The following is a 13,369-nucleotide window of genomic DNA, read 5'->3' as shown; positions in this document are numbered from 1 at the left end:
AGAACAGACAAAAAGTTCATAGAAATGTGGAAAAGCAATTTGAAGTTCTGGTTTTGGGTGTCAATGTCTCGAGAACAGAAGGCATGGTGAAAAAGAAACGGGGGTAGGCTGTAAGTGTCTTAAACAAACTGTCAAAACCTAACATATTTAAGAGTTAGGTTCTCACCTTCAGAACAGATGTTGGCTTTTAATCTACTCTTCAGTCAAAACAATTCCTTTCCAGGAAACCACAAACTCTTTCCAAACCCTGGCAGAGGGATTCTCCCGAGGGCTCTGCTATCCCTCTCCTGTGGATATCGGTTGGCCTTGCAATAGATAGCAACGTAGAAAGGGGTGGCTGAGGACCTCAAATCAATGAAGCTTGACCAAATACCAGAAGCTCTACTTTGAAAAAGGGAGGCGCCTCCTTGGGACGTGAGGCTTCCCTACCCTAGCGCCCGCGGCCAGAAACGGAAACCACTAGCTGCGCTCAAGTGAGAGGAGTGATGAAATCAAGGCTACAGGGGAAGGAAGCTCACCGACCTAACTGGCGACAAAGCTGCTGAGCCCCGGGAGCAAAGCAACACGGTCTCACCGTGGTCCCGCGGGGCGCCGCATCCCCGGGTTTGGACCACTCGGAGAGGAAGGGGAGCCGCGTGGGGTTGGGGTAGGGGGAAGTACGGCTCAGATTTCTCAGGGTCCCCGCCTGTGGGCTCTGGGTACCAGGTGGCCGCGGCGCGGGGCAGCGCAGGCTCGGCTCTGCGGGGTTGGCGGGCGGCGCGCGGGCTGCGGAGGAGTTTGCTCGGCGCGCGCCCGGCCGGCCCGTGGCTCACCTGGAGCGCTCAGGTAGGACCGGGGCGGGGCGCGGGGCTGGCGCGCAGGCGCGGGATCCGGCCTCGCCCCTGCCGACGTCGCCGGCGGGAGCTCACCTGGGAGACTCGCAGAGGAAGAGGAGCCTTCGGCGCGGCCTCGCTTGGCAACGCGGGAGGCCCGGCGGGAAGGCAGGAAGCGGCGGCGGAGGAGGAGTTGAGCCGAGCGGCCGCGGGAGCCACAGCCACCCGAGTCGCCGGCGCCGCCACCTGCACTTGGCTCTGGGCCCCCGCGGGCAGAGCCCCGGCCGGCCGTCGCTTCCCGCCGCCTGCCCTGCCCACCTGCCAGGTAAGCCGACGTCCAGCCTACCCGGCTCCCGCGGTCCCAGCGAGGGACACGGTGCGGGACAGCCCCGGAGCTGCCCGCGGCCGGTTGGACGCGGTCTCGAGAGCGGGTTTCAGTTGCTCCCCCTCGGGAGAGACCGGCGGGGATACCGATCACTCCTGTCGCCGGTGCCCCTCGGCAGCCCCAGAGCCACACCGGGGCAGAAAGTCCTCCTGGTCTCCCTGGTAGTCCTCGGGAGGGCGGGTCTCCCGCGGAGGCGCTGCTCAAGGCTTGCCAACTTGAGCTAGCAGGTTGCCTGCCCACTCCCGGGTACCGAGTGGGCCAAACCCGCGACGGGGAGGGCTGTGGCTGTGCTGGGCAACTTTCCCCGCCAAGCCCAGACAGTCCTAGATTGGAAAACGCCGGCAGCCAGAGCCATTTCGAAGCTTTCCCACTGGTTTGGAAGGCGCTCGGTGGTCGAGACATGGGCATCCCGCGCACTGCACTTTTCCGGGTGCACTCCTGGAGCCAGAGCTGCGCCCACTTTCCGGTTGAGGGTGGCAGAGCCCAGGTCTTTGTGGCAGGAGGAAATGGAACCGTGGTTCACCAGCTGCACACCCTCCTCTTAGAGGACCTGTTGACTTAAGGACCAATGTATCTCGGATCTGGTGTGCCTGTGGCATATGACTCAAAGGTTAAAAAAAAAACAAAAAACCAACTTTGTTTCAGCATCCTGCCACGTCTGAACCTGGGAGTGCCAAGCCCAAATTCCTGTCTACCTAATTAGGATTTTCGAAAGCCTAAGAATTAAGGTTGAAACTACTCTTACCATAGACTTAATTCCTTCCTTCTGTTTTGGGAACCCCATTAAGTTACTTCTCCCCTTTCTGACTTTTTTTTTTTAATAAAAAAAATGTTACTAAGTTATGACTTGCTATTGAAGTTACACTGCATAAGGAACATCTGAACTCAAATACTTTTGTAAAAAGTCAGAAAATTATGTTTGAATTTGAGATTTTCTGGTTGTGAGAAATTTTTACTTTTATCGTCTAACTTTGAGTACAAACTCAATATGCTTAGACATATGAGTTCAAAACCACACCCTATAATTATTCTTTTTAACCTTTAACATTAACTGAAGCCTAACATACATGCTAGTTGAAACATTCTGGGCAGCGTATTCATACTAAACATTTTTTATACAGTTTTAACCGACATTTTTCATAGAAAATTTTAATAATAAATTACACTCCCTATGTGTGTTTACTTTTGCCTTTACTAAGGTTTTAAAATATATATTTAGATTGCACATGCTTTATGTATATTTATTTTTAAAATATATTTTTAAATATATATTTAGATTATAAAATGCTTTTACCGGAACATGTTTTTTAATGAGGTATAATTAAAATTTTTAAAAGAACCCCAACCCCCACACATACCATAACATAATTGGGTTATATTATAACATAAGGGTTTTCCAGAGCCTTACCTACCTTCTTAGTCATGTCTCCATAGTAAGACGCTGATGTACTAAGTGCTATTTGAACACCAAGCAGGTATTACCCCCTAAATTTTGAATATTTGTTTTCACTACTACTGGGCAGGTGTTATCAGACCATCCTGACTCTAACCATTAAGGGAGAAAAAGTAACATGTTCCTATTGTAATAACAAAGGGACATTGGTTTCTATCTGTAAAGGATTGGGAGAAAAGGTTTTTCAAAAGCCATCTTTTCTTAAAGATTTATTTATTTATTTATTTATTTATCTATTAATTTATTTATTTCATGACTACATTAAGATAATGAAGCCTTAAGAACATTAGAGTACCTTCTAGTGCTAACGTTCTTGGACTCCCCTTCCTGCCCTGGCCATCCAGTCAATCCATCCCCATTGAATAGCTGAAGCCCCAAAGGGTGTTCTAACTATAGTGTACCGTGCAGCTGTTAGAGATAGCATTATTCTGGTGGCCAGACTGAGGGCTCTCAGATCGTTGTATCTCCCACTCTCATTCTCACTTAGCACTAGATGCTTATCTTCTCTCCTGTAGTTTGTAAGGGCTTTGTAATTATAGGATAGTCAATTGTTCTCTGCCCAGCTCTACTTTTCTCCGATTTCCACCTTGCTCTGCAGAGACTGGGGCCGTCATGCTTCCCATGTATATTGACGGTGCCACGTGGACTGAGATTTTTTTTAATCTCTTTTTGGTATTTCAGAGACCCAGTTATTTTTTCGAGCCAGTTGGATGACATGAGTCAGTTCTGATCTTTTATTATATTGGCTTAAACCATATTTTATAAGGCATAGACCCAATGTCTTCCATCCACTTGAAATGATCTAGACATTTGGTTTCAAGCACACTTCCTTAATACCAGTGCTGTAAAAACATTAAAAAAAAAAAAAAACCCACGATCTTCTACTTTGAAATATTCTGTTTCAACCTAGTACATACTAGGAAGCATGCATGTACATAAATGAAATGAGTCTCACAAAACAATATTGTTGGTGAGGGTGTGTATAAATTATATATATGATTTTCAGAAAACAGTATCTCACCTTAGAGTATGGATACCCTTTTTTTTTTTTAAATTTGCCTTCATATACTAGATTGATTTCATGTCTGCTAATGACTAGTAGCTGTAATGCTAAAGGGTACTTCCTTGTAAATATATACAGTGTTATGGTTAATTGTTCTAAAAGCTTGCTGTCACACACACAAACAAAAATTCTATAAAATCACACATGACTCCTACTTAAGCATTTGATGGAGGCTCTGGGATATCAACACCAGATTACTCCATCAGGGCTATACAAAATCTCCTTCTGTATTACTGGACTTTAAGTGGGTCCTTGTGCTATAGTATACTTATGGACAGGCAAAAAATGAGAAATGTCTTTGTGAGGGCACTTTGATGGTAACAGTTATCAAGTCAAAGTTGGAGAGAGAAAAATAACACACACACACCCACACACACACACACACACACACACACACACACACACCAGTGCTAATTTTATTTACATTTAGTTTATGGCCGAGTTACAGTTATGTTGGAAATTATGAAAAAAAAACTAGGAAATGCATACTTCAATTTTATATGTATGTGTGTATGCATGTGTGTATATGTTTATATATATATCCTGATCTATACTTATATAGATACAATCTGTAAATATATTCTGTTACTATTTTAACTTTTATTATAAAACAGGTATAAGAGACAAATTACAGGAATCATTTCCTCTTTTCCATAAAATACTAGATTCAGAATTTAGATTATAAAGTGCTGATTTATGGCTTGACAGATAAAGAGCATAGGCTGCTCTTCCAGAAAACCTGCGGGTCCTAGCGCCCACATGGTTGCTCACAACAAACTTAGCAGCAATCCCAGGGGATCTGGCGTTCTCTTCTGGCCTCTTGGTGCCTGCATAAATGGGTGCACACATACATGCGGGCAAAACATCTCTACTAAATATATACAAATATATTGAAATAAGTTAACAAATTAGATCAAGACCAAGGGAATTGGTATACACCTTTATCCCAAGAACATGTGAGGCAGAGCCAGATAATGATGTTTGAGGCTAATCTAGTCTACATAGTGAGTTCCTGGCTGGCCTAAGCTACATAGCTGAGATCTCATATTTAATGCCCTCCCCCACCACCCAAATTGGATCCCTATGTGATTTATAGGGATATAGTCTTGGACAGTCTGATTGGGGATAATTAACACTTTCAAAGACACTTTTAACTCTAACCCACTTTTACATTCCTGGGGGAAGGAACTTTTCTCCTTCAGAAAATATTACTGTACTTTATAATTCGGAAATGGATAATACAAAAGTCATCTAGATACATTCAGTTCTCTGGTCCATAAAGTATAGTAATACATCAGGAATAAACAGATCATGTATTATCAGGTAAAGCCTGATGAAGAAGAAAGGAGAATTTTCTCTTACCTCCCCAGTTGTGCATCTGGTTAACACAGGATAACCAGTATTATATTATCTGAGCAATTTAAACATGCTTAATGTAGTGTCAGTGACCACATCGGGGTTAAATTCGTTCCAACAATGGCAGGATACCAGAGTACATTAACTGATGGTAAAACAGAGGCAAGTGAGACAGAATTCTGGGTCACTAGTGGCTACTGACAACTCAGCAAACCCTTCCTCACCACTCTCTGAATTGAGATCGTAATTCTTTAACCTTTTCGCTCTTGAAATTCTTGCTGGGATTTCAAACCATGAAAACTCATCTGCTTATCTCTCTGATTGCCTGCTGGGTTATGGTAACTTTTCATAATAACTGGAGACTATATTTGTACAAATCAGGACCTTCGTCATACCATAGTCAGAAACGGAGAAGTTTCACTTCCTGTAGTCTGTTTATAGGTGTTAGAAATTTTACCATGTCTTACCCACAAAAATTGTGTGTGACTCATTTGTTAGCGGAACTCGAGTTTATTTGGAGTCAACCTGAACTGTCAGGAAACTGCCATCTATGTACCACTGGATAAAAACAAAAGAAACGTATCTTAATTCAGAAATGGTACTGATTTTTATTATATAGCACTGCTGTAGGCCCCAGTGCATTAGGTACATCAACCATGCCACTGTCCCAATGTCCAAAAGACCCTTTGAATATTGAATGAAACGTATCTGGCTCAGGAGAGTAGGGAGGAATAGACTATGGAAGAATGGTGGCCACAAATGCAGAGGTTATTTTTAACCTTGATTCATCAGCTTCAATAGTTACCATCTGAGTATTTCTGTCCCTCCAAAATACATATACAGAAATCTAATTCCATGTGTGTTAGTGTCAAGAAATGAGAACTGGAGACAAACAAGTGTAATCCTAGCATCCTGGAAGCAGAGACAGGCTGAACTCTTGAGTCTAGGGGCTAGGCTGTCTTGCATAGCAAATTACAGGCGACTAGCCAAGGCTGTATAGTTTAAAGTATCTCAGATAGATAGATGATAGATAGATAGATAGATAGATAGATAGATAGATAGATAGATAGATAGATAGATAGATAGAGATTGGGTCATGAGGGCTCTGCCTTCATTGGGGGTAGGACAGTTGGAGAGATGGTAACTTTTTGTAATTCAGCAATGTGGGGTGCACATACCAGTGTGTTTGTTATGGGAATGGGCCCTCTCTGTGCATTGGACCTGTCAGCGCCTCAGCCTTAATCTTCCCAGCCTCCAGAGTGTGGACACTTCATTTTTCTCTACAAATCAGTCAGAACAGAGTACTCTGTTATGGCCATGCCAGACAGACCAACACAGCAATCATCAGCTCACTTGTCCACTCGGTGTGCTTAATGTTTTACCATGTCCCCATCACTACAGAATCCTCTCCCCATGTCTGCTTTGTCAGAATGTTAACAAGAATTATCTAGGATCCCATCCTCACTTCCTGTCTGATTTCTTCATGTGTCCTCTTGTCATCCCCCCGTCCATTCTCAGCTGAATCCCAGAGGCATTGATTCCAGACAAACAAAATCCGTAAACAGTAGCTGCAAGCCAGAGTTTGGCATGCGAGATGCAGCTGGGACGGTGTCTTAGTGACTGGTCCACTTGTCACTCACCGTGGGGGCCATAGGTGTGATCCCCAGCAACAGTTGAAAAAGAAGTGTCACTGGGAAGGGAAAGCATTAGGAAGTGGCAGTGTTATAGGGGGAGCATTTGACCGAACTTGCCTGTTCAACTTAGACGACTAGTATGACCTTCCCATCCCTTTGTGTTCTGTGATTTTGGGACTTTCGTGTTCCCATAAGATTCAGTTTTCAGAAGTGAAACGTTAACTTTGTGCAGCTTTTGTTTGTAAATACTGCTCAGTGGAGAATGCGCTCCTGGTGAGGACTCCTGAGAGGGCAGGTTTTACTCAAGCATAATGTAGTTAGACTAAACTAAAAGTGGAAAGCGGGGACAAAGGAAAAGTGTCCTTGATATTAGCTATTCTCCTTTAAAATTTTTTACTAGCTCATGCCCAAACCCTCTGTATTTTATCTCTTCAATAGATGTCTCCCAAATGTGCTTGTTTTTTCTCCTAGTCCATTAAGCCCATCATCTCTCCCCTGGGCTTTTGTGATGGCCAGTCTTTCTGAACTGCTTTTGATTCCTTCCTTGTTTGTTCTTCACACTGCATCCAGTATGAGCCTTTTCAAAATACTTGGCCACAGTGACCCCTTCCCAAAACCCTTCCACGCCCTTAGGGTAAGACCAACTCTTTAATGTGGCCTGAAGTCTGGGCCTGACTCAGCTGCTGCCACCCCACCTCCTCCTGCCGGAGTTCTGGCAAGCACTTTTACTGCCAGCTTCTTCTTGCCTCTAGGTCATTGCCAAGTGTCATTCTCTCCGCCTGTAATAAGCACCTCCCTGTCGTTGGGCCTGTCAGCTAATACTCAGCCTTCAAGTTCCAATCTGAACTCCTTTGTTTTACCTCTAACCATAACTGGAATCCGTAAGCACTTCCTCCACTCCTCCAACTCCCGACCTTGCTAATGCAACTTTAGCCTAAAGAAACAACGATCTACTTGGTATTCAGGTGTATATCAACCTTTGTCATGAATTTCCTCCCAGAAGAGGGTAGCCAACTTTAATATTTACCCCACATGTTAAACCATGTTTACCAATTTGCATGTAACCTTAAATTTTCATAGCAACCTGCGACAAGTGTACTGTTTTTCTCCCTTTTTTTAGAGGGGAAAAAAAAAGCAGTTCGTTCTTTTACTTCCATCTAGAAGGTTCTTATCTCAGAAGACAGAGCTATGGAAGTCTGTGTACATGCACCTATGTATAAGTGGGCTACTCGATGAGTAGAAACTGTAACAAGTCTCCAGTCACTTGTCTACCCTTTCCTTAGATGCCTCCAACAACAGTATTTACCTATGGAATAATATGCTCAGAGTGCTTTCTCATGTCGGGATTTATCACTTCTTGCTGACTGCTCATTATGGCAGATAAATATCTGTCTCCTTCAGTTACACATATCCCTGCTATTCCTTCCTCAGCACAGAAGTTTCATTCTTTGTTTGCATTTTAATATTTATTTGTTGTGATTATGTGGATATTGTTCACTACACATCAAAACAAGCCCGTTGATGTTTCCTTTGGTGTCTGAGACACATTCTCCTATACAAGGGTGGCCTGGCACTCACTGTGTAGTCCAGGAAGTTTTCCATATCCTCTTTCCTCAGGCTTCTGGGTGTTCTGTATGCCTTCACACTCAGCCATGGATTGGTCTTCAATGTCATTTTTCTTTTCTTTGATACAGAGTCTGTTTGCTTACATTGACCAGGTTGGTCTCAAATGCTTCTACATAACTCATCTTTATCCTTCATCCTCCAAGTAGTTGAGACTACCAGCATATGTCCTGTGGCTAGCTTAGAGATTGCTTTAAACTATAAAGTTAGTAGTTAAACAATTTAAGAAGCATGGCTTGCCCAACTTTTCCATATATTAGTTGGGGTACAACTTTGTATTCCAAGATCTCCTCAGTTTTACATATCCTAGCCATCAGATTTCTGGTCGCTTCTAACTGTTCTCTTGTTCTGCTTTGAACCAAAACGGTACGGGCCTCTTTTGGGTCTTCTGTTTGCTTTTTCCCTTTGACGACATCTCTGAGTTGCCTTTCAGATGCTGTGACCCTTCTTATTTATTCCCTCTACTGTTTTGTGTACTATGCCTTCATGAGCAATGGTCTGTGGGGTTGAGAAACTCTAGATCCTGATTTTATCCTCATGGTCGATCCCTCTTGTTACTCATTCCATGATTGTTATCATTTTCAAAAATAGCACACAGTGAGTCTTTTTTTCATTGTTGCTGTCTGACAGAATTTTCCTTCTAGAGCAGAGAGTTCACTAGTCAGTTCCTTTCACCAAGCAGTCACCCTCAACTCAGACTGAATCTCACAGCCTTCCTAACAACTGATTTGCTGAGTTCAGCCGACTCCAAGTCTCTTTTTCCAAATCTGCACATCTCTTTTATTCACCTCTTGATCAGATTATCTTTAAATAATCCCACTATAGCCTCTACCCTCCTATCTGACCTCCCCTTTCTCTGAAAATAATTTATATCCAGTACAACTTTCAAGGGTAACCGTTACCCTACGCCTTAAAATCCCCCAAGACCTCACTCATTGCTTATGGAGTTAATCCCACAGGGTCACAGACCCATCCCTACCCTCTTTGGAACTTGGCATTCAGCACAGGGACACTCCGCCTCAGTCTGCGACAACTGACTACTCCTGGCCTTAAGGAAAATGACCCTATCTGAGGTCAGCTGTTAAAGGAACAGTTAAGCTTTAGGCTGACACTGGTTTATGTCCAATATAAGCTTGTAACAAAGGAAGCCGTTGGTTGCCTAGTCACAGAAAGAACAGTACAGGGACACCAGCGATGACTGGATCAGTCACAGCTATTTTGTATTTCATATTCGGCACAATTGCCACCTGACCTTCAAAATGCTGTAAAGGATTTGAAGTATTAGATTTGATTATGTTACAGCTAGGTTGATTAACTAGGGAAGGAGTCATGGGGAAACTTACTACGTAGAAATTCAAACCCTTCAGGATTTCTAGAGCAAGAGTTAGCAAAGTACAGCCCCGGGGTACTTTAACTGTAACAGGTTGGTACACAACCTGTTTTTGTACAAAACAAAAACCAAACATCAACACACCCCGCCCCAAACAAACAAACCAAACAGTTTAGTAAGAACATAGATACGATTATTCATGACTTCTTTCTGGCCTTGAGTAGTTGAAATGGAGACCATAGGGTCTTCAGATCAAAAGAAAGGAAGGTGGGAAGGAAGGGACTGACTGACTCTTCATGGAGAGTTTGCTGTCACGGTCTCCATGCTGGTGGTAGGAGGTGGTGGGCGCTGGGAGCACAGCATGAGATCTGGGGAGGAGCGGAAGGTAAGGGGATGGAAAGATGGACATAGCTGAGCAACGTGTCGTACTATTTTGCTCTCCACATCCCCATCCTCTAACACTCTCTGGCCTTCAGAGGATGAACGGATGGACAGAAATGACCTTTTCCTTAGGAGCTTACCCCCACAGGTGGAAAGGCTGATTCCACTTACTAAGTGCATCTGGGACACTCACCCTGCAGCTACATTCCACAGCGTCAGTCCACATTCCTCCCCAGGCATTGTGAAACGGCCCATGAGCCATCGCACCTGTGAGGAAGCAGGCTGCAGTTGCTCTTTTTAGGTCACCCAGATCAGCTCCCTAAGTTCAGTGGCGTTAATGGGATCCAGCAAGCAGTAGAAGCAGAGAGGTGACAACAGTCATTACTCAGCAAAGGCCAAGTAGAAGGCAGGGAGGGTGGAGAGCCATCAGAGAGCATTGTCCTCCAGGTCATTTCTGGAGACCGAGATGGTTTTGGCAGATTCCTTACTGGTCAGGAATGAACGAAACAGATGGGTATCTTTCAGTTGTCAGAGCTGAGGGCTACAGTTTGAACCATTTTCTAACCCCAAGGCAGTTCTCAGACGCAGAACTCTTCTCCAGCCATTTACTAGAGAGTATCCTTTAGAGAAAAGGAAGCACTCAGATTTTTGCACCAGTTCCTAGAAACTGAAAATAACCAAATTAGCAACATATCGTGGTCAAGAAACAGATGTGAGGGACACTCACATTCAGCTTCACTTCTTCAAGGCTCTCCCTCCTCTAGTGGGGGTGAGGGCAGGCAAGCCTTTAGCACAGGGCTCCTCCCTCAGCTGACACATTCCAGACCATAGCACTTTGTCTCCTTTTGACTTCTTAGGGGGGATTTTCTTCGTCTAGGTGATAGAGAAAGAAAACCCAAGCCTGATTTACAGAAAAGTCTGCTGTGGTCTTGGACCGATGCGGAATTTTAACCCTTCCCATTGTTAGTTGTGAAAGATTTAAAAAAAAAAAAAAAAAGGAAATTTCACTTAAAGATAGAAATTGTACTTGCCCAGCGCGTTTGAGAGATGGCCAGCGCGTAGATCTTTACTGACTGCCTGGAAGTCACTAACAGTCTAGGCGGTTTCGGCCTTGAAAGACTTGAGCTTTAAAGACTAGTGATGCGGATATTGAGGATATGTATTTAACCCCTCTAGCAGACCCCGAAAAGGTTTCTCTCGTCTGAAGACTCTCACCAAGAGATTTTTTGACTTCAAGAGAAAGCTCTGAGTGATCAGGTGGAGAAAATGTCACACCCATGGATGTCAGCCATCAGCTCCCCGAATGCTGTTTCCATAGCTGTGATTAGTGAGCCTAGCATACAGGGATGGCGCCTGTGTGCCCGTGGGCTTCCCTTTCTAAAGTGGCCAAGCTTCCTGCTGTGTTCCAGGTCTACAGAGACCAGCCTTGAGCCGGGTAGTGGATGGGGAAGGCTGAGTAGTCCAAAGGAAAGCCCTTACACCTTACCAGTTTACTGTATGTATGCTTTAGTTATCCGCCCGTCCTGCAATATCAGAGCAGAACCTCCTGAGTGTTTGTCCTGTGCCACCTGAAACAGTGCTCAGCTCTGTCCGAAAGTGCTTTAAAGTCACTGAGAATGGCAGGAGATTCCCTTCCCGGCTTGAGGGTTGTGCCGCTGTGGAACTCCACACCTGGCCTTCTCCAGTACTAGGCCCCTGGAGGGAACAGCTTTTCTAGAGCCGGACTCTCCCACTGCATCCTCTTTCCAGGGCTTGACCTGGACAGTAGAACTATATCCTCCCAGCCTAAATCACTGTTCTGGGACTCCTTCCCAGACTCACACAGAGGTCTGAAACAATTGGTCGTTTGTGGAGGCAGCTATCTACCCCCAAGGCAGCCAGCCAGCCAGCCCGGAGCTGTCTTGGCCTTTGCTGCACATGAAGAAAGGGTATATGACTTCCAAAGTCAGCCCTGTTCCTCAGCACCTAACCCACCCCAGGTACCTATTCCTTTGTGTGAATAGCCTCTTTCCGGACTCCCAAAGGCAGGTTCCCAACACATCTCTGAACTGTTGACTGTCCGTGTTAAGTCTGTCACTGTTCGCATCTGGCACCTGTTCTCCTACCAAATGCGATTGAGTGAATCTGTTACTGGAGTTTTCATAGTCCTCTCTACCCTTCTAGTGCCTCTGTGAGGATCCCCTTTACTGACTGACTTTTCTAGTACGTACAGTTGACCGTGATCCTCCCTTAAAATCATCAGCCCTAAAACAATAAGAAAAAAAGGGTAAATTCCAGATTCCCCTGAAGACTCTCAGGCGTTCCGTGAGCTGGACTCTACCTGACCTCCCTATGTAATCATCTTCCATTTCCCCCTGGGCTTCCCTTCCACTACCGTACTTGGGTCGGGCCACAGCCTTTCTTCCAAGCCTTCAAAAAACAAAAAATGCCCACTATTCAATCTCTCATCTGGGTCTTGTCAATCTACCTAAAAGTTTATTATCTTTCAAGATTCTGCCCAGCCGTGTCAGTCGTTGGTAGGCACTCTCCCCTATGATTTCTAGAAGCCATCCTGCCTTTTCAGACTCTCCATGGCATACGTGACCCTGTTTTGCCTGTTGACTTGCCTCATATTACCTGGAGGAGGCTCAGCCTCTAGTTCCTGAGGGGAAAGGCCGTCTGGATTGTGGTGGCCCTCCTAGAACAATACTTGACACATAGGAAATTCCACAACTCTGTGAAGATTTGAAAGAAACATGAAAACCTAACAGGTCACTTCATTGTAACATGAGGCTCCTAAAGCTAGAAATGCCAGAATTATCGGAATCTCACTTTTATGGGCAACAGACATCATGATTGAGGCATCTTTTGGTGCCAAGGTTAACTTGTTTTTCTTATTTTAATTTTTTTAATAACTTTGGAGCAAAAGTTGAATGAAGTGTCCAACTTTGTTTTCACTGTTACAAATGACATTTTCTTTAAATGTTTTGAAGGCTGGGGGCCAGCAGGCAGTTTTCCTTTCCTCACCCCTACTTATTTGTTGGCTACAATGGTGCATGGCATGGAGTCATATACCGAGCCCTTTTCCATAATATATATTAAAGCACCGTGAAGAAAATCAACTTCCAGCCTGATTCAGGCTCGTCATAAAATCACCATGTTGGCCCAGGACCTATTGAACATGGTGTTCTCTTCTCATGCCCAATTGCAAACAGCCCTTCATCAAGCCAACTTCTGTCTGTTAAGCCCTACAGGCCCAGAGACACCTCAAGTAAAGCTAACACATTTCCCATTTGGCATTTCGCACTGTGTTGTGAGGCTTTGCCTTTATGAGAACTGGGGACATAGCCCCC

General features: G+C 44.6%; 1 protein-coding gene across 1 annotated transcript in view; it reads left to right on the top strand.

Moving 5' to 3' along the window:
* Nucleotides 1-901: 901 nt before the first annotated feature.
* Nucleotides 902-13,369, top strand: part of Galnt3 (polypeptide N-acetylgalactosaminyltransferase 3) — a 36,894-nt gene continuing 24,426 nt past the window's right edge. The window contains 1 exon segment of the mRNA NM_001015032.4: nucleotides 902-1,137. The gene's annotated coding sequence lies outside the window, so the exon portion shown is untranslated.

Source organism: Rattus norvegicus, chromosome 3, assembly GCF_021556685.1.
Source record: "Rattus norvegicus strain SHRSP/BbbUtx chromosome 3, alternate assembly SHRSP_T2T, whole genome shotgun sequence".
Classification (NCBI taxonomy): Eukaryota; Metazoa; Chordata; class Mammalia; order Rodentia; family Muridae; genus Rattus; species Rattus norvegicus.
Note: the sequence above shows the minus strand (reverse complement) of the source record. Positions and strands in the feature narration are given on the sequence as shown.